At 37.8% G+C, this 27,777-nt stretch overlaps 1 long non-coding RNA gene across 1 annotated transcript; it reads right to left on the bottom strand.

The window, feature by feature from the left end:
• Positions 1-27,777, bottom strand: LOC127559492 (uncharacterized). Its single transcript, XR_007953147.1, has 3 exons — positions 27,694-27,777; positions 1,354-1,515; positions 1-353 (listed from the first exon to the last, which is right to left on the bottom strand). It is a non-coding gene; the product is annotated as an uncharacterized LOC127559492 (long non-coding RNA).

Below are 27,777 nucleotides of genomic sequence, written 5' to 3'. Positions count from 1 at the left end.
TTTTCCCTCTCAATTACATGTAAAAAAAATTAACATTCATTTAATAAATTTTTGAGTACCAAATTCTCTCCTCTTCCCACCCTTGTCTTCACAACCCCCTACACACACACGCGCGCACACACACACACATACACACACACACACACACACAAAGCAAGCAATTTGATATAGGCTATACATGCGCAGTCATGCAAAACATATTTCCATGTTAGTCATGTTATGAAAAAAAACACAGAGGGAAAAAAAGAGAAAGATAAAGAAAACAAAGAAAAAGTATGCTTCATTCTTCAGACTCCATCAATCCTTTTCTAGAGTTGGATAGTCCTTCAGAATTGTCTTCAATCTTTGTATTACTGAGAAGGAGAAAGGGATATTTCTAAATCAAACTAAGTAAGTTGGTTCAAAGCATCCCTACCCTCCCATAAATCTCTATGACACACTCTGTTCTGAGCTGGGTCTAACTCAGGCCAATCCCTTGATAGTTTGTTACATTTCAGAACAAAATGAGACACTCGAAGGTCATGGAAGGATAGTTACCAAATTATGTATTGTGAATACCTTAATTGATCCTAGTGATTAAAGTTCTCTTGCCACTGCCTTACCCTTTACGGTCTGCTAATCGAGCAACAGAATGCATCAGTAGCTCTTTATTGGCTGGATTGTATTCAGGTGACCAGGAAGTATTGTCAATTTTATTGTTGTTGTTCAGTAGTTTTAGTTCAAACTCTTTGTGACTGCATTTTCACTTTTGTTGGCAAAGATACTGAAGTAGTTTGCCATTTCCTTCTCCCTTGATCATCTGAAGATAAGGAGACTGAGATAAACAGGGTTGACTCACCCAGGATCACATAGCTAATAAGTGTCTAAGGTCACATTTGACCTCAGCAAGAGTCTTCCAGATTGCAAGATTAGAACTGTGTGGACTTCATTAGCAAGTTCATCGTTTAATATGTATAGTTGGTTTTAACAAATAAATTAGCATCAAAATTATTTAGGTATAAAACTCAGGTTTGATACAAAACAGCTTTGGATGGGGAAAACTTCAGATGTCATTTCAACCAATATAGTGTGTTTACTTCTAAGTGTAGATGGAACATTTAAGTGTGATAGAACTGGAACTCTGAACTATTGAAAGCAATGATTATAATTTATAGCTGGAAAGGAACTTAGAGGCCATTAATTCTACAAACTTTTCTAACTGCCACTCCCCCCTCCCAATCAATAAAAAATTACAAGTACATACCCCCCAATATATGTAAATTTATTAATTTAGAGATTATATAAATGTATCACTGTATTAATAGGATTAAAGTGTAGTAGCCCCTCTGAGTTACTTCTCCAAGTCCTACTTACATGAAAGGGCTGGATCATAGAAGGTAGAGGACTCATCACTCTCTTAAGGAATCTATCATCTAGATCAGCTTTGATTGACTTAGCTCTTCTCAGCAATACAGTGATCCATGACAATTCCAACAGACTCAAGATGGAAAATGCTGTCCACGTCTAGGAAAGGAACTGATGGAATACAAATACAGAGCAAAACATACTTATGAGTTGGTTTTTAATTTTTTTTTTATTTTTGGCAAGGAAATTAGGGTTAATTGACTTGCTCAAGGTCACAAAGCTAGTGTTAAATGTCAGATCAAATTTGAACTCAGATCCTCCTCACTCCAGGGCCAGTGCTGGATTACTGTATCATATAGTTGCATCCAAAGCATACTATTTTCAAATTTTTTCCTAGTTTTTTTCCTCCTTTTATTCTGTTTCTTCCACAACATGACTAGTACAGAAATATGTTTTACAAGATTGCACATATATAACCTATACCAAATTGGGAGGAGATAGGGAGGAAGAGAGAAAATTTGGAATTCAAAATTACATTTTTAAAATGTCCAAAATTTTCTTTATATGTAATTGGGAAAAAATTAAATACAATTTTTAAAAGGGAGGAACTATCATCTAGTAACCCTGAGGGACTGGGGTTTCTAATCCTATTATTTCTGAGCCCCCATCTGATGTGTTCCCCAACATCAATCTTTTACAAAACAGAATTTGTTGAGAAGGTATGGTAAAAACAATAGTGATAAAACACCCCCTAAATCAGAGGTTGCATATTGCATATACATATACATGCAACATATATAGATGGCTTAATGTAAATATTGAAGAGCCCCAAAACTAGTGATAACAGATATATGATGATTAATCCTATACTCCTTGAAGGTAGGCTAAATTTTCTGATAGGCCTGAGTTTGGATATCCTCATAGAAGTCATGGGTGATATCATATGATTCATCATCATATGAATGGATAACTAAGACCAGGTGACATAGATGGGCTTCCAAAAATTTCGCAAATCATGTTAATGAAGTACATGTATAGAATATACATGGGTCTAAGGCAGGGGTAGAGAACCTCCTTTCGGCCAAAGAATATTTATAACATTGTTCATGAGCCATACAAAATTATCATTTTATAGAACTCAAGCAGTGGAAGTCTCATCATTCGGCTCATTATCACCTGCAGTTGCCTTAGTAAATGATTTTGTGGACTTTATGCAGCCACGCAGGATGGACATTTCTCACCCCGAGTAAGGTGCAACTCATTACTCTTGGTCCTGGGAATTCTTTTTTCCCTTTAATGAGTCCCAACTAATTTTCCTTCTTGATGGCATTGGAAATCTATGAGATGCTCCCTTGCTAGGTCGGGGGCTGGCCTGTTATCTCAGCTGATGAGCCAGTCCACAGCTGGCTAAGTCAAGCTGATCACTTCCCTAATGTGATGGATCTTCAAAGGAATTAGTTTCTACTGCTACTGGCTCTAGTTGACTTGGCTACCAACTTAGGTTGACAGTGGCTTTAATTTATCTCCTGATCTCAGTAGTCATCTGGGCAATACCATCTCAAAACATTCATTTACCTAAGATCGGGAACTAAGATACACAATAGAAACAGTCATTATACATAGAGACCCATGGCAGCTGGGTGGCAGCCCCTCAGCGACTAGTTTTCCTTCCTCGGGAAGAAAGTATAAAACTGTTTGCTAAATCTTTTTGCATGCAAAATCCATTCTGATTCAGCCTCTCTTGAATCATCAATTCTTCAGCTCTTTAAACAACCAGAAGAGTGCACTCCACAGAAAGGTTCACTAACTCTCCAGGTGTTGTAGTGAAGCCAAATAAAAATACTGATCATGCTCTGAAGTGGGTGCAAAGTGGGTGCACACATGCCCAAAAGCAAGCCCAATTCAAGGGTCCAAGTGCTTGCCTTCTATGCCAGCTGAGTATGCCCCGAGGGATATGGTTAATAGATTCAAAGAATCATAGATTTAGTGTCTGAAAAGATCTTCAAGGTTTATAAATTCTAACCCCCTCATTTTATAGATGATGAAAATGAGATCCCTAGCAATTAAATGACTTGCAAAGACACAGAGCTAGTGAATATATGAGAGGATTTGAATCAGGGTCTTCTTGAATCTAAGTCTAGTGTTCTAGCTGCTAGAAAATTAAAAAAATAAGATGAAGGTGAAATAAGCATTTTAAATTTTTATATTTATTAACAATATAAATTTTTTTGCGTTCATGAAATCACTCAATAAATTTTAGTGGCAGGAAGATTGAATATACATAATTATTCTCTAAAAATCCCTGTGCATGGGGATAGGGCATATTTACAAATAATAATTGTTCATAATTAATTATTCAATTAATCTGCTCAATGTAGCTAGCAAACAGGGAAAATTCTTCGGTTTAAAGATTTTTTTTATTGTTAGAAACAGAATACACTAATCAAATAACTCATAAAAGTCAGCAAGAACATAAGAGTTCTGTGGGCATAACCAAGAGTCTTATTTTTCTGCATATAAATAAGTATTCATAATATTCACTATACAAACAAACGAGCATGTTATCTCTGATTTCAACTCAAGCTAAAGTGCTTCATATGAATTCAGTTTACTTTCTCTGTTTGGTTCTCTTTAAATAGACAGCATCATGTCTCAATTTCCTTTTTCATGTTTGGTTATTTTATTTGTGTTTCTAGACAATTATGAGGAATTACAAAAAGTCCAGTCAGACTGTTTGGTTGGACCTCAGAGTACCGGAAAGTGAATGATGTAAAACAATCCTGGGCAGGTTGGGGCCAAGTTGTAAACCAGCTGTAAATACCAAGCAGAGGTTACATTTGATTCCAGAGTCAATAAGGGACTAATGGAATTTATGGAGTAGGTTGGGATAGGGTTTGAGTGGGTAACACGACCATTCCCGTGCTTCATGAAAATCACTTGGGGGTATTTTGTGGGGGACGCACTAGAGAGGGGAGAGCCAGGAAGACCAATTAGGAGGCTGTTGCAATCTTCCAAGAAAGAGGCAATGAGATGTTTTACCAAGGTGATGATATGTGAATGGAAAGATAGGGAACACATATCATGAAGATAAAAACAAGATTTAGCAACTTCTTGTAAATGTGGGATGAGTGAAAGTGAGGAGTCAGTGATGATACCAAGGTTTCAAATCTAAGTGACAGAAAAGATGAGGGTGTCATTGACAGAAATGTGTTCTCGTAATTCAACAGTGTCTAATTCTTTGGGACCCTATTTGGGGTTTTCTTGGCAGAGAGACTGGAATGGTTTGCCATTTCCTTCTCCAGCTCATTTTACAGATGAGGAAACTGAGGCAAATAGGTTCATATAGCTAAAGTCAAATTTGAACTCAGGAAGATGAGACTTTCTGAATCCAAGACTGGTTCTCTACACACTGCATCACTTAGCTGCCCTCATAAGAAATAGCAAAGTTCAAAAGAGCACAGGACATCACATCAAGTATAAAATATATAGTATAAAATTCTCTATTTGGCCTTCAAAGCTTTTCATTACACAGCTCTTCTTCACCAGCTCTCCAGTCTGCTTACAACTTCTACCCCATCATATATTCTTGATAGCAGAGACACTGTCTTTCTTGTGTGAGAAATAATTCATTAGGATTCCCACTCTATTCCAATTAGTATCAATCAAGTTGATATTATTCCATAGGGATAATGATTACAAGTTCTGAATATTAGGCTCAAGAACTGTGAACTGAAGATTGTGAACTCATTTGCTTAATCATAAGAAACTAACTAGAAGCCCTCTACCCTTGTTTTTCCTCCTCATGGTGACCAAGGCCAGTGTGATGGAGGTGACTCAACTGCATGAAAAGTCCTTCAATTTACTTTTGTACCTCCAAACTATTCTCTCTTGCCCAACACAAGCAGATGACTGCTTTATCACCACTTAATCAGTAGAAATGCCCAAGTTTCATCCAATCTGTCACACACACACACAGAGAGACACTGCTAATATGTCATTTTTTCAGGAGCAAGGTTTTTCAATCAGTGTATTTCATCATGCTTCTTGCATATTGGGGTATCAAACTTTATAAATACAAAGCCCTGGAAGAAGGAGGCACCTCAGATCATGAGGAATATCTGAAATCCACATTATTAGAGGGGATCATGGACCTTTTAATAAAGTACCATTGGTTCAGAGCTCTGCTTCAGTCTCTTTGATTGTAGACTGGGCAGTTTTCATCCTCAGATTTGTTGTTCCACAGACAGCACCTCTTTGCTTCAGTTTATTTTCCTCTGACTATCTCTCATGCCTAAAATGCTCTCTTTCCTCATCTCTGCTCTGTCTCTTTCAAGTCCCAGCTGAAATCCTACTTTCTACAGAAAGCCTTTCTGGATCCCTCCTAATTTTACTGCCTTCTCTCTAGATAATTTCCCATTTATTCTGTATCTTGTCTGTACTTAGTTGTTTGCATGTTTTCTCACCAGTAAATTGGAAGCTCCTTGAAGGCAGTACCTTTCTTTGTGTCCCCAGTGCTTAGGTGCTCAATAATTGCTTATTGATGGACTGATTATCATCATTGAATTATCATTGATAGAACAATAAAATGTGTAATGTAGATCATAACTCAGCTGGGACTGCTTATTTGGCGCAATTCATATTATTCAAAATTGGAAGAAAAAAGAGTCATCTGGAGCTAGAGCTCTTAATTCCCCAGAACATGAAGACCATAGGACTGTAAGTGCAGGGAATTATAGAAGCAATCCTTTCTGTGTCATATAGGAGTTATAGAAATAAGCTAGAAGCAGTATAAGACAGGAGGCATCCATAGATTACAACCAGTAGCAGTTATAGCTGTCCGTGACAGAGAGACTGTACTGAACAATGCATGGACTTCCCTTATTAGTGTTGTGAGTTTCACGTAGCCAGTAAGCTAAGGGCAGAAGCTGATAGCATTCACCAGCTCTCCAGTCTGCTTACAACTTCTACCCCATCATATATTCTTGATAGCAGAGACACTGCCTTTCTTGTGTGAGAAATAATTCATTAGGATTCCCACTCTATTCCAATTAGTATCAATCAAGTTGATATTATTCCATAGGGATAATGATTACAAGTTCTGAATATTAGGCTCAAGAACTGTGAACTGAAGATTGTGAACTCATTTGCTTAATCATAAGAAACTAACTAGAAGCCCTCTACCCTTGTTTTTCCTCCTCATGGTGACCAAGGCCAGTGTGATGGAGGTGACTCAACTGCATGAAAAGTCCTTCAATTTACTTTTGTACCTCCAAACTATTCTCTCTTGCCCAACACAAGCAGATGACTGCTTTATCACCACTTAATCAGTAGAAATGCCCAAGTTTCATCCAATCTGTCACACACACACACACAGAGAGACACTGCTAATATGTCATTTTTTCAGGAGCAAGGTTTTTCAATCAGTGTATTTCATCATGCTTCTTGCATATTGGGGTATCAAACTTTATAAATACAAAGCCCTGGAAGAAGGAGGCACCTCAGATCATGAGGAATATCTGAAATCCACATTATTAGAGGGGATCATGGACCTTTTAATAAAGTATCATTGGTTCAGAGCTCTGCTTCAGTCTCTTTGATTGTAGACTGGGCAGTTTTCATCCTCAGATTTGTTGTTCCACAGACAGCACCTCTTTGCTTCAGTTTATTTTCCTCTGACTATCTCTCATGCCTAAAATGCTCTCTTTCCTCATCTCTGCTTTGTCTCTTTCAAGTCCCAGCTGAAATCCTACTTTCTCCAGAAAGCCTTTCTGGATCCCTCCTAATTTTACTGCCTTCTCTCTAGATAATTTCCCATTTATTCTGTATCTTGTCTGTACTTAGTTGTTTGCATGTTTTCTCACCAGTAAATTGGAAGCTCCTTGAAGGCAGTACCTTTCTTTGTGTCCCCAGTGCTTAGGTGCTCAATAATTGCTTATTGATGGACTGATTATCATCATTGCATTATCATTGATAGAACAATAAAATGTGTAATGTAGATTATAACTCAGTTGGGACTGTTTATTTGGTGCAATTCACATTATTCAAAATTGGAAGAAAAAAGAGTCATCTAGAGCTAGAGCTCTTAATTCCCCAGAACATGCAGACCATAGGACTGTAAGTGTAGGGAATTATAGAAGCAATCCTTTCTGTGTCATATAGGAGTTATAGAAATAAGCTAGAAGCAGTATAAGACAGGAGGCATCCATAGATTACAACCAGTAGCAGTTATAGCTGTCCGTGACAGAGGGACTGTACTGAACAATGCATGGACTTCCCTTATTAGTGTTGTGAGTTTCACGTAGCCAGTAAGCTAAGGGCAGAAGCTGATAGCATTCCCCAGTCTCTAAGGGACCATCCTTCTCTCCTATACATAGACATATATATGTTAGCACTTACATTTATTTTAGGTTTGCAGTTTACATGCATACCACTGAGCAAAATTGGATTGCAAACAAATATACAAATATTATAACAACTATTCTCAAATAACTGGCACTAGTGTTATAAGCATATTAATGGATTTGGTAAGGAAGAATCATGGAAGAGGATTGCAGCCCACAGCAATTTTCTTTTTAAGTGAACTAAAAATCTCAGTTGCACCATAATGACAATATTTATAAGAAACATAGAAGATGGAACATTTTCGTTACTAATTTTTTTAGAATCAGTCACTTTACATTTTAGTGAATTAGGCAGGAAAGTTAACAATGCATGCATTTTGGTCAGCATCAACTGCTTTTGTAAGCAAAAGTTAAAGGGAATAAAACTGGCCATACTGAAAATCTGCCTTTTTCTACCTGTGTCCTCCTATATGTGTTTTTGAAGTAAAATTACTCTGTTTTTTATCATTCTGACTAAATTTTCTATGCTCTATTTTCTTGGAGGTTTTGGCCATTTTGCAGAAGTAAAGTCAAATATCCTTACAGGAGGGCTAAACTAAGCCATATTTTTATCTTTCCTAGTGATATTCTGGTCATGGGCATAAACCATATAAAATATAAATGAAGGAGAATAATAATAATAGCTAGTAATTATCGACTGCTTTAAGATTGTCTTATTTGCTCCAGATGAAAATCCTGAGTGATAGGTACTATTAGCATCCCCACTTTTAGAAAAATTTATTATTTTTTGTTAACATTCTTTAAAAAAATTGGGGGGGGGGAGGTTCCAAATCCTCTTCCTCCCTCCCTCTCTTGCCTTTCCCCCACCAATCAAGAAGGCAAGAAATGTGTTGCTATCCCTACTTTACATATTAGGAAACTGAGGCAGACAGATGTTAACTGATTTGTTTTCACACAGTTAGAATTGGAGACTAAATTTGAACACAAGTCCAGAGTGCTATTCATTACACCACCCAACTGCCCAAGAACTCAGCATGAAAATAAACCACCAGGTATGTCATAGTTACTCAGCTTGTTCAGAATGCAGGTCTGTGCAATTCAGTCTCCACGTGAGCCAGCACCAGCTATTCTTAGCCGTTGCTTTGGGAACCAAAGCCATCCTGATTTTCTTCGGAGCACGTTGAAACCCAGCATCTTCAGGTTTGGAAGGATTTCACATTAAAAAAAAAAAAAAAAAACCAAGCTTCTCAAGGAAGGCTGACAGCCCTCAGAGAAGACCAGGAGACAATGAAGGAGAATCTAAGAATCTCTTAGATATCTATATATCTCTATCTCTATCTCTATATATCTACATATAGACATAGATATAGATATAGGATGAGTTGTCTGGCTTATAAAAAGTTAGTGGGCATATGTCGGGCCTTGTGGAAGTGAAAAAAGAACCCTGGCTCAGAAATCAGAGGATTTGGGTTCAAATCTTGCTTCTGATCCTTATTATCTGTATGGTCTGGGCAAGTCATTTAACTTGTGAAAATTTTCTCTTCTGCAAAATGATAGAGTTGGACTAAATGGCTTTTGATATGCCTTTCAGCTACAAATGTTTGAAATAGCACTAAACAAAGGACCTAAGATTCTGTCTCAGCATGATAATTATTTTATTATTATTATTAAAGCTTTTAATTTTCAAAACATATGCATAGATAATTTTCAACATTCATTGTTGCAAAACTTTGTGTTCCATTTTTTTCTCCCTCCCTTCCCCCCACCTTTTCCTCTAGACAGCAAGTAATCCAATATATGTTAAACATGTGCAATTTTTCTATATTTATTTCCACAATTATCATCAGCATGATAATTAAACAGGGCAGCTAGGTGACTCAGTGGATAGACCGCTGGGCCTGGAGTCAGAAGGCCTGAGTTCAAATACAGTCTCAAACATTTACTACAAGTCACTTAAGGTCTGGAGGTTAATCCCCCGGCAAAGGAAATGGCAAATCACTACAGGATCTTTGCCAAGAAAACCCCAAATGGGATCACAAAGAGTTGGACACAACTGAAGAACGAAAGAGCAAGTCAGGTCCTCACTCCTATCAGTAAGGTAGTTTACCTGTAAGGTGCTGCAAGTACAGACTGGGCCTTAGTGATCCCCAAAAGACATTGGGTACAGGATCATTGACAGACTATACATCTATTATCTGAAAACAAGCTTTGCAAAAATTCCTCAAGAGTTGGAAAGTTTGGCCATAATTGTTCTTAAAGTCCATCTACTAAGAGAGAGACAGGAGTTGTGAGTTACAGAAGGAGTAGTCACAGTAATGAAAACTGGGTAATGTGGCACAATCCTCAGGAATTATGCAGTAATAACCCCAAGGCTACCTGGCCTTGGGAATGATGTAATTAGGAATGTTGTTTTTCTTCCCTTACGTTATCTTGCCTTAGTTTACCTTGTATGGCCAGGTTGCTGAGTCCAAAAAATTGCTAGCTGTCAGAAAGCAGCCTGCTGCTTGAGTTTCTGAAACTACTGAGCATCAATAATGAGATGCCTGACGTTAACACAGGTGCAGTACCAAATTGGATGCCTGCCATTTGACATAATGATGCTTCAGACCCCAAAACACACCTTGAGAAGGTCCCTCTCCCTCCCCTCCAAGTCTCATGAGTTCAGTCCAGAGAACTGCAGGTATTACACCGGTGCACAAAGTTAGAATCTGATCACTCTTCAACTCCACCTCTAAGCCATAAAATTAGCATGTCAGTGACACGAAGCACCTGGTTTCTCTCACTTTTTCCTATAAATTTACCTGATTGCTCCCTCCTGTTGCCATCTTCCTCTTTTGGAATTTAGCTCATTTTAACTAGTGTTACAATTATAAACTTTGTCCCTTGACTTGGAGATGTGTCTGAGCCTGCAAATTCTTGTGAGACACCAGCCTTGGTGTCTTGGATACCAGCCTTAAACCCAACATTTTGGGAGAGCACTTGAATCCAACATTTGGTTGGGATGCCCTTGAATTCCAACAAAGTGGTTTCTTGTCATATTAGAAGACATCATATATACAGTTCCACTAAAGCCTATAGTTCATTCTGCTACTGTAACTTATAGCTAGTCTACCCCAAAAAGATTAGGAATTGGTAGTATGTTAGGATTTCTTTTTTCTCTATTTCAGGAGTTTTTTACCTTGTCTTTTTATGTCATGGGCCCCTTCCCAAGTGGATCCTTTATCAGAATAATGTTTTTAGATATTTAACATGTATAAGACTGCTTGCCATATAGGGGAGGGGTTGGAGAAAGGGAAGAGAAAAGTCAGAACAGAAATGAGTGCAAGGGACAATGTTGTAAAAAATTACCCATGCATATGTTCTGTCAATAAAAAATTACATAAAAATTATGTTTTCAAATGCATCAAATATATAAGATTATGAAGGAAACTAATTGAAATAGTTATTAAAATGTTCCTAAAATCAATTCAGAGACCCCCACATTAAGAATCTTTGCTATTTTAACTATGTGTCCCTTAGAGTAATTTGGAACGATGCTGCAACTTCTATTTCAATCAATCAACATTTATTAAGTCTGCTACATGCCAGACACTGTACTGGGGGCTCTTTCCATTGATCCTAAAAATCCTTTAGAAATCACAATTCCGTTTAAGCAAGCAATTAGTAACCACCATGAAAACATTTGAATAGTTTCCCATTTTGTTCATGGAGAGAGATGCCAAAACAACAACAGCAAGAATAGTCTCCTTTAGTACATGAAAAGACAAAGGGGAAAAAAGCTAGCTTTAGCTATAATTACAAAAACAGGTGCAAACTCGTATTTTTGCTGAAGTCCTAAAAATGCTGTCAGGACCAGGCAAAAAAAAATTCTGTGGGGGGTGAGAGGATGGGAAGGCTATAATAATAGAATTCCCCTCTCTGTGGCCTGGAGACCTATACTTTATCCACATTGTTCCACGTTTACATTTTCAGCCATCTGTTTTCCTAGTCCTTCCACATCCTGTGTCAACTAGGGCAAGCCCGATAAGAGGAATCTCTGTTACTTTATGGTGTTGGGAGGGTTTATTATCTTTCTCTTCCTCCTCATCATAATTCTTTGCAATTTTTGTAACTCCTAATGCAGGAATTTGTAGTATAGAGCAAAATGCCTTGGATTCAGTGCCAGATTTAGTAGTTTCAAAACTGTGTTCCTTCATTTTAGGGGGATGGTAGGAGAATGGATAATGGAGTTAAGTGACTTTCCCAAGGTCACACAGCTAATTAAGTGTCAGAGACAGAATTTGAACTCAGGTCCTTCTGACTCCAGGGCCAATGCTCTAATTCCTTGCACCAGCTGTCCCTCTGTCATTTCCTTTTGAATGAAACAAGGTTTTAGCTGTTGTTATAGTTCCTCATTTAAATAATGAGAATTAAAAAAACCTGCCCTGCCTATATCTAAAGACTGTTGTAAGGAAGAAAATAGGCTACTTGAATAAATAAATAAATATGTCAGCTTTTATTATTGGACTAGATGTGAAAGTGACAATATCATTGATCTATCCTCCTCCATAGCAGCAGTTCTTCTGCTGCTAATGTACCCTGGGACCTAGACTTTTAGAGAGCAGCCCCTCAAGGAGAGAAGCTACTCAGTTCTGGAACTCTTGCTCTAGGGCCATGTTGTCTTGATTGGTGAGAGCTCACTACAGGTAGCCAGTTCTAGAATCATTCTTCTACCCAGCCCCTATTCCTGAGGCCATATTTTCTCCTTCCCGCTTGCCCTAATCAAGATCATTGCTCCATTGTAAGAATGTGCCAATCAGTCTCTCTATGATGACATTCAACATCCCTTTAATTTCCCAGACCTTAACACCATTCCTTAACCACCTCTCCTCTGTATGTATCATCTTCCATCTTAGATTACAAGGTCCATGAAGTTAGCAATTGTAACTTTCTAATATTTGTATCCCCAGGATTGAGCACAGTGCCTGCTACATGGAACTTTACAAATGCATTTCATTCACATATCAGTGGGATCTGACTATATACATCTAGAAGAGGATCTATGCTGCAGGTGATACAATGTTAAAATTTCTCAGGAATTCATGTTCTCAAAGGCAGGAAGATTCCTTTCCAAATGGGAAAAAATCATGGATTATTCTATTAATAAAAAAGATTAGAGTGAAGATGGCAGAGTAAAGGCAGGGACTAACCCAAGCTCTTCCCCCAAACCCTTAAAATACTTTTAAATAATGACTCTAAACAAATTCCAGAACAACAAAACCCACAATAAAACAGAGAGGAACAATTATCTAGTCCCAGACTAGAAGGTTTGTAGGAAAGGTGTGTTGTACCAAGATGAGTAAGGAGCTATATCACAGGCCATACCAGCACAGTCCCAGGACCAACAAACCAGGAGTAGCCTCAGGGCTACTGAAACAACAGTGATGGTTTCCAGACCTCTCAGCTCACAGACTGCAAGGTCAGACAAGGGATAAGAAGATGTACAGGGATCCCTTTGCTGGCACTGAAGCAGGAATCTGTTGCATTGCCTCTACTTGGATCTGGGTCTAAGTCCTAGGTTTTAGTCCCAGTGTAAGGAGGAATAATAACACACCAAAGCATGAGACCACAGTGGATCAGAGATCCTCATTCCAGGGCAGAAAAGAGTACTTCTGGTCATATACAAACCTGTGCACAGGCGTAGTATACACACTTCTCCTTAGATCATACCACTTTTTCAAAGTTCCCATTTTTTCATTCTTTTGATTTTGTTGGATTGTTAGTTTTGTTTATTTGGTGTTTCATAAAGTTATTAGCTTCTACTCACTCAATTCTAACTTTTAAAGAATTATTTTCTTCAGTGAGTTTTTGTATCTCCTTTTTCACTTAGCCAGTTCTATTTTTTAAAGATTTCATTTCTTCACTGATTTTTTTGTGTGTGTCTCTTTTTATCATTTAGTCTATTCTGTCTTTTAAACTGTTGCTTTCTTTTATACTTTTTGTGCCTCCTTTATCAAGGAGGCTGCTGACTTTCATGATTTTCTTGCATCATTCTCATTTCTCTTTCTAATTTTTACTCTACCTTTTTTGGTTGGTTTTTAAAATCTTTTTTGAGCCCTTCCATGACCTGAGGCTAATTTATATTTTACTTTGAAGCTTTGAATGCAGGAATTACTCCTCAGAATTACCTCTGGAAATAGCTACACAAAAACTTGAAGCTTGGGACAATGCCTTCTTTCCCTGGGAAGCAGAGCCCCACTTTAGTACAGTCAGGGAATAGTTTGGGGGAAATGAGCAAACAACAGGAAAAAAATCTGCCATAGAAAATTAATATGGTGATAAGGAAGATCAAAACATACACTAAGAAAACAAGTCAAAATTCCTGCATTCAAAGCTTCAAAGTAAAATATAAATTAGCTTCAGGTCATGGAAGGGCTCAAAAAAGATTTTAAAAACCAACCAAAAAAGATAGAGTAAAAATTAGAAAGAGAAATGAGAGTGATGCAAGAAAATCATGAAAGTCAGCAGCCTCCTTGATAAAGGAGGCACAAAAAGTATAAAAGAAAGCAACAGTTTAAAAGACAGAATAGACTAAATGATAAAAAGAGACACACACAAAAAAATCAGTGAAGAAATGAAATCTTTAAAAAATAGAACTGGCTAAATGGAAAAGGAGATACAAAAGCTCACTGAAGAAAATAATTCTTTATAAATTAGAATTGAATGAGTAGAAGCTAATAACTTTATGAAACACCAAATAAACAAAACTAACAATCCAACAAAATCAAAAGAATGAAAAAAATGGGAAAAATGGGAAATATCTCTTTGGAAAAACAACTGACTTGAAAAATAGATCCAAGAGAGATCATCTAAAAATTATTGGACTTCCTGAACATTATTATTAAAAAAAAAAAAAAAAAAGAGCCCAGACTTTGTTTTTGAAAAAATTAGCAAAGAAAACTGCCTTGATATTCTTTGATAAAAATTGAAAAGATCCACTAATCACCTCCTTAAAGAGCTCCCAAAATGAAAACTCTCAGGAATATTATAACCAAATTCCAGACCTCCAGGTCAAGGAGAAAATATTGCAAGTAGCAAAAACAAACAAACAAAACAAACAATTCAAAGATCATGGAGACGTAGTAGGATAACACAAGATTTAACAGCTTCTACATAAAAGGATCAGAAGGATTAGAATATGATATTCAGGAGGGCAAAGGATCTAGGATTATAATCAAGAATCACCCACCTAGAAAAAATGAGTTTAATTCTTCAGGGGGAAAAAAATATTCAATGAAATGTAGAGGACTTTCCAGAATTCCTGATAAAAAGCCCAGAGCTGAAAAGGATACTTGGTTTTCAAATACAAGATACAAAAGAAATATTAAAAAGCTAATCAGGAAAGAAAATCATAAAGGATTCAATAAGGTCAAACTATTTATTTTCCTACATGGGAAAATGATATTTATAACTCCTAGAAAGCAGAGTGTGAGTTGAATGTGATATATAATTATTTTTAAAAAATAAAATTAAGAGATGATAAAGAAGAATGCACTGGGAGAAGGAGAAAAGGAGAAGTAGACTGGAATAAATATCTAACATCAAAGAAGTTTGAAAAACATTTTGCGATGGAGGGGAAAATGGAGGAAGTGAAGAGGGGAGCACATGAACTTTGCTCTCATCAGAATTGGCTCAAAAATAGAATAAGATACAATACTCAGTTGGATATAGAAATCTATCCCACCATATAGGAAAGTAGAAAAAGAAGGGGATAGAGGAAGGGTGGGGATAGCTGATAGAAGGGAAAGAAGTTTGGGGAAGGCAAAAGTCAGAAGCAAAACACTTTTGAGAATGGACAGGGTAAAAAGAGAGAGAGAATAGGACATACAGGGAGGAATAAGATGGAGGGAAATATATAGCTAATAATCATTACCGTGAAAAAAATTTTTACAGTGAATATGTGATAAAGACTTCACTTTTCAAACATAGAAAATGGAGTCAAATTTATAGAAACAAGAGTCATTCCTCAAATGATAAATGGTCAAAAGAGATAAACAGGCAGTTTTCAGATAAAGAAATCAAAGCTATTGATAAATGGTCAAAGGAGATAAACTGGCAAATTTCAGACAAAAATCAAAGCTATTTATACTTGTATTTTAAAAAATGCTCTGAATCACTACTGATAAAAGAAATGCACATTAAATAATTCTAGGTTATTACCTCATACCTGTCAGATTGGCTAATGTGACAGAAAAGGAAAATAACAAATGTTGGAGGGAAGGTGGGAAAATTAAAATACTAATGTATTATTGGTGAATTTGTATACTCATGCAACCATTCCTGGAGAGTAATTTGGAACTATACCCAAAGGACTACAAAACCATGCATACTCTTTGACCAATCAATACCACAATTAGGTCTGTATCCCAGAGAGATAAGAAACAAAAACAGAAATGACCTATGTGTACAAAAATATTTATAGGAGTTCATTTAGAAGTGTCAGAGAATTGGAAATTGATGGTATGCCCATCAATTGAAGAATGGCTAAACAAGTTATTATCTATGTTTGTGATGAAATACTATTGTGCTTTAACAAATGATGAGAAGGATGCTCTCACAAAAACATGGAAAGATTTACATGAACTGATGTAAAATGAAATAAACAGAATGAGGAAAATATTGTACATGGTAACAGCAAGTTTTATGATAACTTTACTATTTTCAGCAATACAACGATCCAAGTCAATTCTGTAGGTTCAATTCTCTTATTTTTCTACAATTACATATAAACACAATTTTAATATTTATTTATTTTTTTAAGTTTTGTCCAAATTCTATCCCTTCCTCCTGTGACTCCCTCTTCCATGAGACTGTAAACAATCTGATATAGGTTATACATATGAAATCATGTAAAACATTTCTATATTAGTCATTTTGGCTAGAAAAGTTGAACAAAAATGGAGAGAAAGACAGAGAACAGAGAGAGACAGAGCCATAAAGATAGAGACACAGAGAGAAAATGAGGCAGAGAGACAGAGAGATATAGAGACAGAAAGAAAGAGAGAGACAGAGGGACAGAGACGGAGAGGGAATACTTCACTTTATATTCAAATGAAATAAATTCTTTCCCTAGAGATCAATGACATTTTTCATCATGAATCCTTTGGGACCATCTTGGATCATTGTATTGCTGAATATAGCTAAATTATTCACAGTTGTTCGTCAAATAATATTGCTGTTACAATGTAGAACATTCTTCTGGTTCTGTTCACTTCACTTTGTGTCAGTTCATCAAAGCTTCCAGATTTTTCTGAAATCACCCTGCTTGTCATTTCTCACAGCACAATAGCATTCCATAACAATCATATACCACAATTTGTTCTGCCATTCCCAATTGTTGGTTATACCCTCAATTTCCAATTTTTAGGCACCACAAAAAGAGTTGCAACATACAAATAAGTTCTCTCTGTCTCTCTCTGTCTCTCTGTCTCTCTGTCTCTCTCTCTCTCTCTGTCTCTCTCTCTCTCTCTCATTTAATAGTATATTGTTAGATTAAAGGATATATACAGTTTTATAACCCTAAAGAATGAGACCCTGTACACTTGCATAAAATTCTCAATAGCAGACTATATCTTCAAAATTGCAGAGTTTATTGAGGGTGCAGCAAATACAAGACTGAGTCTAAAAGATTAATATTTATTTTTTAAAAGATATATGCTCTGGGAGAATGAAATATAGATTCGAATGCTTTTCTTATCTCTTACATGCATGTTAATATGCTATATTCCTAAAGATATCTGTAGTATTATTTGATATTAATTGCAGAATTTTTGTTGTTCAATTGCTTCAGTCACATATGACTCTTCATGACTCCATTTAGGATTTTCTTGACAAGGATACCAGAAGTTTGTCATTTCCTTCATCTGCAAATTTTACAGATGATGAAACGGAGGCAATTAGGGTTAAGTGACTTGCCCAGAGTCACACAGCCAATAACTGTCTGAGGCCAGATTTGAACAGATGAGTCTTTCTTGACTTCAGGCCCAGCACTCCATGCACTATGGCACCACCTAATTGCATTTCAGAATTTTAGATTTAGTTATATTTGGACAAAGACTCCCTTGCAAGGTCCTACAAATCAATCCCCTTATTAAATCATTTACCAACTCCTAATAAAGACAACCCTGCCTTTAACCACTGAATAGCCTGGACTAAGGAGAGGCAGAGAAACTGCTTTCTCCCCTCTTCTTTCCTCCATATCATTTTGCCAGAACAAAGTTACCACCAAAAAGGGGGACAAATGACACATCTTTCCTGAGGTTTCAAAGGCAGAACTTGTAAATACACCACTTATATTGAAAGAGCTTCTATAACCAGTAAAGAGAATTTTGAATCCTTGCGGTTTTTGTTTTGGCTTTGTTTCCTTTGGGCCCAGCATGGTGGTTTCCCCATAGCAGATAATTGATTAATTAGCTCCCATGATTTCTGATGTCTTCTCTTCTATTGTATATATCTCCCTAAAGTATCCTGTAGACATTCCAAACACATACACACACACACACAGATTGAGAATTGTGTTCCATAACCCAAGAACTCTCATGGAATTGCACAACTGGAAGAGGCCTCAGAGACCATCCAGTCAATTGGTAATTAGTAATTGAACAAGATTCCCTTAGGTTATAACTACCTGACAAGAAGTCATCCAACCCTTGTAATCATGTGGATTCAGAGTTTATAAAAGACTTTGAGAGGTCAACTACCTTTTCCCTGCTCCCACCCCATGCCCACCATTTTACAGAGGAGGAAAGTGACTTGTTCCAAGTCCCAGAGATAGCTCAGATTTAAAACTTAGTGTTTGATTCCAGATCCAGATCTAGATCCAGATTCTCTCCAATATACCCTAAAGCCTCTCAGAGAGCCACGAGATTCTCAATAATGAAACTTTGGAGACCAAATATGCTAACTCTTTTGTGTCTCTTTCAATCCCAGAGTTCTCTTTACAAAACAATTGGTTGTTGTACTTTGTCCTTGAAGAAAGATAAAATGACATCATATGTTGGGGTCAAAATACAGTGTGTCTGACTGTGGCTATTAAAAGCTCTTCCACAAGCCGGCACAAATTTGAAATTTGTGTTCATATTCTGAGATACTGAGATTCTGCTTTGCTCATACAGCACAATTTTGAAGGACAGGAAAGAAATGGGAAAATAGTCTATTCAATAAGAGAGACCCTTATCCTTTTATGCAACAGATGATAAAGTGAAACTGGAAAATCAATCAATAAACATTTGTTAAGTACCTACTATGTGCCAGGCACTGTGCTAAGTGCTGGTAGACACGTTGAATGCTTTAAAACCACTGATGGACATTGAATTTCCCACTGCACAGAGTCCACTCCTAAAGAGAACTGAGAAAAGAGCAATGAAGCAGAATCATTAAAAAGAGGGGTTCTATCACATCAAGACAGCCATCTCTCTGTGTGCTGTGATTGCCTAAGTCTCTTCTTTCAAGAGGAAGAGAGTGTGTAATGAAATGTTAGTGTTTTATGAAAAGCACAAAGCCCATTTAGCACTGAAGCAGTTTAAATTGTGGTTCTAGAGCTTCTCTCAAATGGGGTGACAGGTGAAATGAGGACATATTTACATCAACAGAAGCATCACTGAAAAAGGTAGGAATGGGTAGCTTTACACGGCTATGTGGGGTACTGGACAGAGTGGCAGGCCTGGAGTCTGAGCTCGAATCCAGTTTACTAGCAAAGTTCTTAATTCTTGTCAGTCTATTTTCCTCTGCTGTAAAATAGAAATAATAGCACCTAACTCCCAGGAGTGTTGTGTAGTTCAAGTGAGAATAATATCCTGGCACATAATAGGCACTTAATAAATATTTGATCTCTCTCCCTTCTTAGAGAATTATAGAAATAGCTTGATTTAGTAGTATAAGTGCTAGATATGGCCATGGGAAAACCGCAGGTTTGAACCCTGACTGACAAGAGCTATTCGGTTGTGCACAAGTTATTATATCTCTAATCTCAGTGATGCGGAAGGTAAGCCCTTTTCCTGCAGTGTTTCCTCCCAGACTCGGGACACTGCTATCCCAAGGCTCTTAGGCTCAATGTTCTGGGCAGTTTCCATTAGGATAGAAGGGAAGGAGATAGTGGTGGTAATTTGACTTACTTGGACCATGCAGGTCCCCAGGGTGCCTTGATTCTTCACCTAATTTGGCTGAAGAGCCAGCCCTTCTCCACCAGAGTTGCTAGAGTCTCTGAAGGATGTTCATGGGAGTTGGGCTGGTGAGAGCAACATGGCCTAGATACCAGTTCAGGTGACTTCTCGGCCCTAAAATAAATTCTCTACTTATCTATCATCTGTTCTTCATTGTCAGAAGGCACATAATCCAGAGACAATTCCAGAGCCCAGCAATAGGCCAGAAGTCCTTATCTGCCTTTTCTTTTCTTTTTTTAAAAGAAGGCTCCTTTTTCTGCCTTTTTGGCTATTAATCATTCATGCTAATTGCTTCCAAACCCTACATGTTCATGGCTGGCATAATGGACCATAAAATCATTTATTTTGAGTTAAAGGGAACCTCAGGGGCCATCTAAATCAATCCCCTCATTTTAAGATGAGGAAATCAAGGCACAAAGAATGTACAGGACCTGCCCAATGTTATCCAGATAGCATTTGTGTGTCCTGGAATGGAAAATGCTAACCACAGAGCTAGGACTTTGGACAGTCTTGGAGGAGATACCACAGGATGGAACTAGGGGAAAAGTAAGAAGTGAGACCTAGGTAACTGATGGGAGTCTTGGTGTTTTGCAGACCACCTAAGCTATGATACTCTAGTTCCATTCCCTCACTTGGGCCAGTATGCTTCTGGTTGTGCCTCCTGATTTCCAGTCAATAGAACAATACAGTATTAAGTCTTCTAGGGTGGGCAAGCCTTGGTGAGAATCATAAAACTGGCTCACTATGCTCTGTGTTCCACTGTCCAATGTTATCTTCAATTATACTAAGGAAAAGATTTCTCTGCGCACTACAACTTAATCATTAAAGAAGCTGTGTCCAGTAGTACTTTGTAATGGTTTGGACTCCCAAATTTCTAACCCCTTTAAAAAAATAAGTTGGTTCTGGGAAAAAACTTAGAGAGCTTCAGAGAGTGAATGGAGGGCACTGCCCTAATTAGTCTTCCTGTTCCCCACTATGTTTGAATCGGGTGTGTAAGCTATAGATATAGAATCAAGGGAGAAACTTAGGCAAAGCCAAAATGATTTCATAAGTGTTTATTGAGCACCTTCTATATGCCAAGTGCTGTGCCAGGTACATTAAAGATGAGGGGGCGGGGCTGGTCCCTGACTTAAAAGCTTAAAAGTTTAGGAGCAAAGAATAATGTTCCAAAGAAATGCTTGTTTTCAATGTTTCAGTCCTATGCCCTGGCCTGTACTGCTAACTACTGGAACTAGGTCACCACAACTCATTCCTGCCAGGTCCATCAGAAAAACACATAGACACACAGTATAGCATGTTAAGGACTTTCTTTCTTTCTTTTTTTTTTAATAACTTTTTATTGATAGAACCCATACCAGGGTAATTTTTTACAGCATTATCCCTTGCATTCACTTCTGTTCCGATTTTTCCCCTCCTTCCCTCCACCCCCTCCCCCAGATGGCAAGCAGTCCTTTACATGTTGAATAGGTTACAGTATATCCTAGATACAATATATGTGTGCAGAACCGAACAGTTTTCTTGTTGCACAGGGAGAATTGAATTCAGAAGGTATAAATAACCCAGGAAGAAAAACAAAAATGCAAGCAGTTTATATTCATTTCCCAGTGTTCTTTATTTGGGTGTAGATGCTTCTGTCCATCTTTGATCAACTAAAACTGAATTAGCTCTCTTTTATCAAAGAGATCCACTTCCATCAGAATACATCCTCAAACAGTATCATTATTGAAGTACATAATGATCTCCTGGTTCTGCTCATTTCACTTAGCATCAGTTCATGTAAGTCTCACCAGTCCTCTCTGTATTCATCCCGCTGGTCATTCCTTATAGAACAGTAATATTCCATAATGTTCATATACCACAATTTACTCAACTATTCTCCAATTGATGGGCATCCATTCATTTTTCAGCTTCTAGCCACTACAAACAGGGCTGCCACAAACATTTTGGCACATACAGGTCCCTTTCCCTTCTTTAGTATCTCTTTGGGGTATAAGCCCAGTAGAAACACTGCTGGATCAAAGGGTATGCACAGTTTGATAGCTTTTTGAGCATAGTTTAAGGACTTTCAAAGAAACAAATACATGCAAACACTTAGATGGAACAAGTTCCCCTGGTGAGTTCTTTAGAAGAACTTAAAATACTTTCACATTCTCTCTTCGAAATATTATTCTATTGCTTTACATGCCGGTAAGATTTGTGACCTGAAGGGGAAGTTCTATCAGGACCTCTTTGGTAGCCCTCTAGCTCATTAATCTTGATCCTTCCCTCTCTTCCTCTCTTCTTCCCTCCCTTCCCCTCTCCCTCTCTTCCTTCCTTCCTTCCTTCCTTCCTTCCTTCCTTCCTTCCTTCCTTCCTTCCTTCCTTCCTTCCTTCTTTTCTTCCTTCCTTCCTTCTTTCCTTCCTTTCTTTCTTTCTTCCTTCTTTCCTTCCTTTCCTTCCTTTCTCTCTCCTTTCCTTCTTTCATCTTTCCTTCATTAGGGTGGATTTGATTAGTTCTTGTGCTTTATCAAGTGAAAACATCTCCACTGAATCAAGTGATAAATCAATCCACCAACCAAAGACACTTCAACTAGGTATAACAGGAAGTCTGTTCAACTTGAGATACTTGGTCATACTTTACTTTTTTTTTTTTTTAATAGCAAGCCAATTTGGATACCCCTTTCTTCCCCTCTCAGGAATTCAAGAGTCTTTCATCGTAGGGAGGAGGGCGTTTTCAGAGTTGGTCAAGCTCCGGAAATGGAATTGTTTGAGGGAGTGGAATGGGGTCCTGTCCCCTTCTTCCATCCCAGACTTCTTTGAACAGAGAAGATTCTTATAGCCTGTGAAGATCTGACTTCTCATCCTAATCCTAATAGGATCCTGAGAATAGTTAAAACAGTGTTTGCATTGGAAACCAAGAAGAAACTGAACACAGAGCAAACTGTACAAGGACATCAGCAGAAACCTACAGAATGCCCAAGGGGAACTTCATGGATACTGCCAAAAATGGGGAGAAAAAGGCTTCCAGACACCTGGAGCTGTTATACTTTTGCCACATGAGCTCTCTAAACTGGGCTCCACTTTCCCTTTGACTCTGTATAAATACAGGACTCCTTAACCTTTTTTCCATTCACGGTCCCTTTTTACCTGAGAAATTTTTACTTGACTCTGGGTATATAGGTATATAAAAGTTATATAAATCAAATGTAGACTGATAATAAATCATAAAAAATTTGGCATACATATAATTTTACCATTTATTAAAGACAAAAGTAAATTTGCATTTTAATAAGATGGCTGTGCTTGTTTACCTTTACATAAAGAATTAAACCTTGACAGATTGATACTGCAGGACATAGAGAATTCAGAAACCTTTTACTGTTGCCAAACATTCAGTTATGGGACCCTATACAGAGTGGAGACCTACAATTTAAGAAGCTTTATATTAGAGGAAGGTTGTATCACAGACTTTTGAGGGGATATTTTGTGCCAATTGATTGAACCAAATTAATTTTGAAAATAGCCTTTTCCGGTTAGGTTCACAAGACAGAATAGTCAACTATAGCAATCTAGTGTTTGACAAACCCAAAGATTCTAAATTTTGGGATAAGATTTCATTATTTGATAAAAACTGCTGGGATAACTGGAAATTAGTATGGCAGAAATTAGGCAAGGACCCACACTTAACACCACATACCAAGATAAGATCAAAATGGGTCCATGACCTAGGCATAAAGAACGAGACTATAAATAAATTAGAGGAACATAGGATAGTTTATCTCTCAGACTTGTGGAGGAGAAAGAAATTTGTGACCAAAGATGAACTAGAGACCATTACCAATCACAAAATAGAAAATTTTGATTATATCAAATTAAAAAGCCTTTGTACAAACAGAACGAATGCAAACAAGATTAGTAGGGAAGTAACTAACTGGGAAAACATCTTTACAATTAAAGGTTCTGATAAAGGCCTCATTTCCAAAATATATAGAGAACTGACTCAAATTTATAAAAAATCAAGCCATTCTCCAATTGATAAATGGTCAAAGGATATGAACAGACAATTTTCAGATGAAGAAATTGAAACTATTACCACTCACATGAAAGAGTGTTCCAAATCACTATTGATCAGAGAAATGCAAATTAAGACAACTCTGAGATATCACTACACTCCTGTCAGATTGGCTAAGATGACAGGAAAAAACAATGATGAATGTTGGAGGGGATGCGGGAAAACGGGGACATTGATGCATTGTTGGTGGAGTTGTGAACGAATCCAGCCATTCTGGAGAGCGATCTGGAATTATGCCCAAAAAGTTATCAAACTGTGCATACCCTTTGATCCAACAGTGTTTCTATTGGGCTTATACCCCAAAGAGATACTAAAAAAGGGAAGGGGACCTGTATGTGCCAAAATGTTTGTAGCAGCCCTGTTTGTAGTGGCTAGAAACTGGAAAATGAATGGATGCCCATCAATTGGAGAATGGCTGGGTAAATTGTGGTATATGAATGTTATGGAATATTATTGCTCTGTAAGGAATGACCAGCAGGATGAATACAGAGAGGCTTGGAGAGACCTACATGGACTGATGCTAAGTGAGATGAGCAGAACAAGGAGATCATTATACACTTCGACAACGATATTGTATGAAGATGTATTCTGATGGAAGTGGATTTCTCTGACAAAGAGACTTAATTGAGTTTCATTGGAGAAATGATGGACAGAAACAGCTACACCCAAAGAAGGAATACTGGGAAATGAATGTGAACTATTTGCATTTTTGATTTTCTTCCCGAGTTATTTTTACCTTCTGAATCCAATTCTCCCTGTGCAACAAGAGAACTGTTTGGTTCTGCAAATATGTATTGTATCTAGGATATACTGCAACATGTTTAGCATATATAGGACTGCTTGCCATCCTGGGGGGGGGGAGGAGGGAGGGAGGGGGAAAAAACGAAACATAAGTGATTGCAAGGGATAATGTCGTGTAGAAATTATCCTGGCATGGATTCTGTCAATGCGAAGTTATTATTAAATAAAATAAAATTTATTATAAAAAAAAAAAAAAAAAAAAAAAAAAAAAAAAAAGAAAATAGCCTTTTCCAAAGCCAATTAAGCTTAGCTTATTGATTTTAACTGACATTCATGGACAGAAATATACCAATAAGGGCTCATAAGTTATACCATTAGAAATATATTCCTTAATCTCTCAAGGGTACTATAAGGGGAAACCAACCTGCTAGTGCAAATGAGGAAATGACAAGCTCCATATCTTGTGTTATGTTTGCTCTCTCCCTTTCTCTCCTCCTTCCATTTCTCTTTATCTCTGTGAGCTCCATAAGATCAGGGACTGTCTTTGACCTATTTTGTATCTTCAGTGCTTGGCATAGTACAGGCACATAGTAGGTTCTTCATAAATATTCATCAACTGACAGCTTCTGCTGGAATGACTAGGGAGGATTAAGTTGTGACCAGCATTAAAAGGATTTATGTAAAAGAAAACTCAATTAGACAGAAAGTCCTTGGAGAGCCAAGGAACAGTCCTAGTAGATATCTGTTTTATCATATTTTAATTTCTAAATCTATCCTCCCGCCTTCTCTCTCCAAATCACAGAACCATCTGTTCTAACAAAGAAAAAAGAGAAAAATAGAAAAAGCAATTCAGAAAAACTAATCAACACTCCAACCTGAGTCTGAAAGCATATGGAATGTGCCATATAGTCACTCCCTGTCTTTCTGATGAAGCAAGGAAGGTATATTTCTAGGCCACATTTGGTCCTTTTAGTTAGTGTCTTTTTGTTATTCATCCATTTACAATCTTGGGGCCTGTGTTGTTTTCCTCAGTTTGCTTTTTTTCTCTATTAATTCACATAAGCGTCTTTATATCTAAGTCTTTTCTTAGAGTAAATTATTTTTCGTTACATTCCTATACTATAATTTACTTAGACATTACCTAATTAATAGGCATTTACTTTTGTTTCCAATTCTTTGCTATTTGAGAAAGTATGGTTATACACAATTGGGACCCTACTATCTTTAACATCCATGGTCTGGTTGGCTAACAGTTCTCCCTTTTCTTTAAAGAGGGCAAACCCACATTAAGAGTGCCTCAGCCAGACTCAAGATAAAAAGGTGAGGGCTCTTACTGTCCAGGAAGCATCAAATGACCCCAAGTCTTTGGGACCACTATCGACATCCCTGTAGTCCATATTCCTGTGATTAATCAAATACAAAGTAATAAGCGGAGGATTTTGAGTGTCCACGAATGTGCTTAGAAGAAACCCTTCCTCTTCAGCCTTTGGTCAGGCTCCTTACCAAGTCATTGGTTCATTGGTTCATTCCCTCCATCGTGTCTCTCCTTCCCTCCTACACCTTTTCTCCTGAACTCAATGCAGCCAGTTTTGCTATCACACAAACTCCTTTGTCTTCTTCGCCCACTCTTTATATTATGCTTTCTTTCATGCTTTCTCTAGGCAGACCTTAGCAGGAGACCTTTCCTCCTCCTCCTTGTCTTATTTCTTCTATTTCTCCTTTTTCCTCTATTCCTCTTGTTCCTCCCCCTATTCCTCTTGTTTTTCCTTTCTCCCTACCTCCTCTTCCCTTTTTATCAAAAGTTCATTTGAGCTGGATTTATCAACAATCCATAAATTCCTTCTTGGGTTTCTGATTTTCTATGCTTAGGTTTTTCAGAAAAATAATCACTTCAGCAGCAAATACAGTCTTTCCACAGAATATCCTATGATGGAGATAAATTTCTAAGTCTCAGGCTGGAGTAGGTCTGTCTTCCCATAAATCAGTCAATTAACAAGAATTTGTTGAACACCTACTGTGCTGTGGGTGGCAGAAAAAATTTATGACAGAGGATGATAGGACTAGAATGGACATTTTAGAGGTTAACTAAACAAGCACTCTGCCTTTTTTTTCTTCAAATGAGAAAAGTGAGGCTCACAGAAAATGATTTACCTAAGAGGCTATGCCTCTTGAGATTGGAACATGGTCCCTGACCTTAAGAAGCTCTCAATTCAAGAAAGGAGACAATGAGAGAAAACACAATGGTGATAAATGTCGTTTCTCCCACCTCAGAACACAGCCCTTAAGGGAATTTCTGCAGCCTCGTTTCCCGGACTCAGTGACTTCTAATTGCCTCACAGTTGGCAAGGGAAGCTTTCCCCACAGCCCCGGAGTGTAGCTGGTGCACAGGCTATGTTTGAACCTCCAGCTCCCGGGAATCTGGCTGGAGTCCCCCCTCCCCAACTGGCTCAGCTTTATCCCGAGGCAGGTAGCCACACCTCCTCCCCTGCTGTCTGCAGGCGGGTTACACTTTGTGCAGGGGAAAACAATTTGCTCAGGAAAGAAAAGCCATGAACACATTTAAAAATGGATTCATTTCTCTGAGATCTTAAGCTTTCCCTGACAGGCTGACTCCAATCCCATTTCCTTTATTAAGAGCAAACATTGCCCCCCCTTCCCATCCTCCCCTTCTCTCGGTGGAAAAGACGTGTGAAAAACATGCCCCCGATTTCCAGCGCGGTTCCCAAGCGCCCCCTTCTTCGCTCCTTCCTTCCCTCTTTTCTCTGCACTGCACCAAGCCAGCCTTTGACGACAACATCACAGAGGTTGCAGGAGAAGCAAGGCGAGGAGGCAAGCCCTGCATTTGCGAAGGCATCCAACAAGGTAAGCTCCTTTCTGCTCTTTCATAACCACCTTTATTTTTCAGGGTTCTGATTGCCCACATGATTTTCCTTAATACCCCAAATCAGAATTGTTGCGTCTTCCTCACCCCATTCGCTACCTCCTCCTGTCCCCACTAAAGCTAACCTTCACCTACCTTTCCATTGACATTCTCTAAGACTGAGGAATCCGACAATTTCTTGCTTTGTTTTTTCAAACCCAGAAGCTACAGAGAAATTCC

The sequence above is a fragment of the Antechinus flavipes genome, chromosome 4 (genome assembly GCF_016432865.1).
Source record: "Antechinus flavipes isolate AdamAnt ecotype Samford, QLD, Australia chromosome 4, AdamAnt_v2, whole genome shotgun sequence".
Classification (NCBI taxonomy): Eukaryota; Metazoa; Chordata; class Mammalia; order Dasyuromorphia; family Dasyuridae; genus Antechinus; species Antechinus flavipes.
The sequence above is the reverse complement of the archived record's forward strand: the minus strand, read 5'-3'. Positions and strand labels throughout refer to the sequence as shown.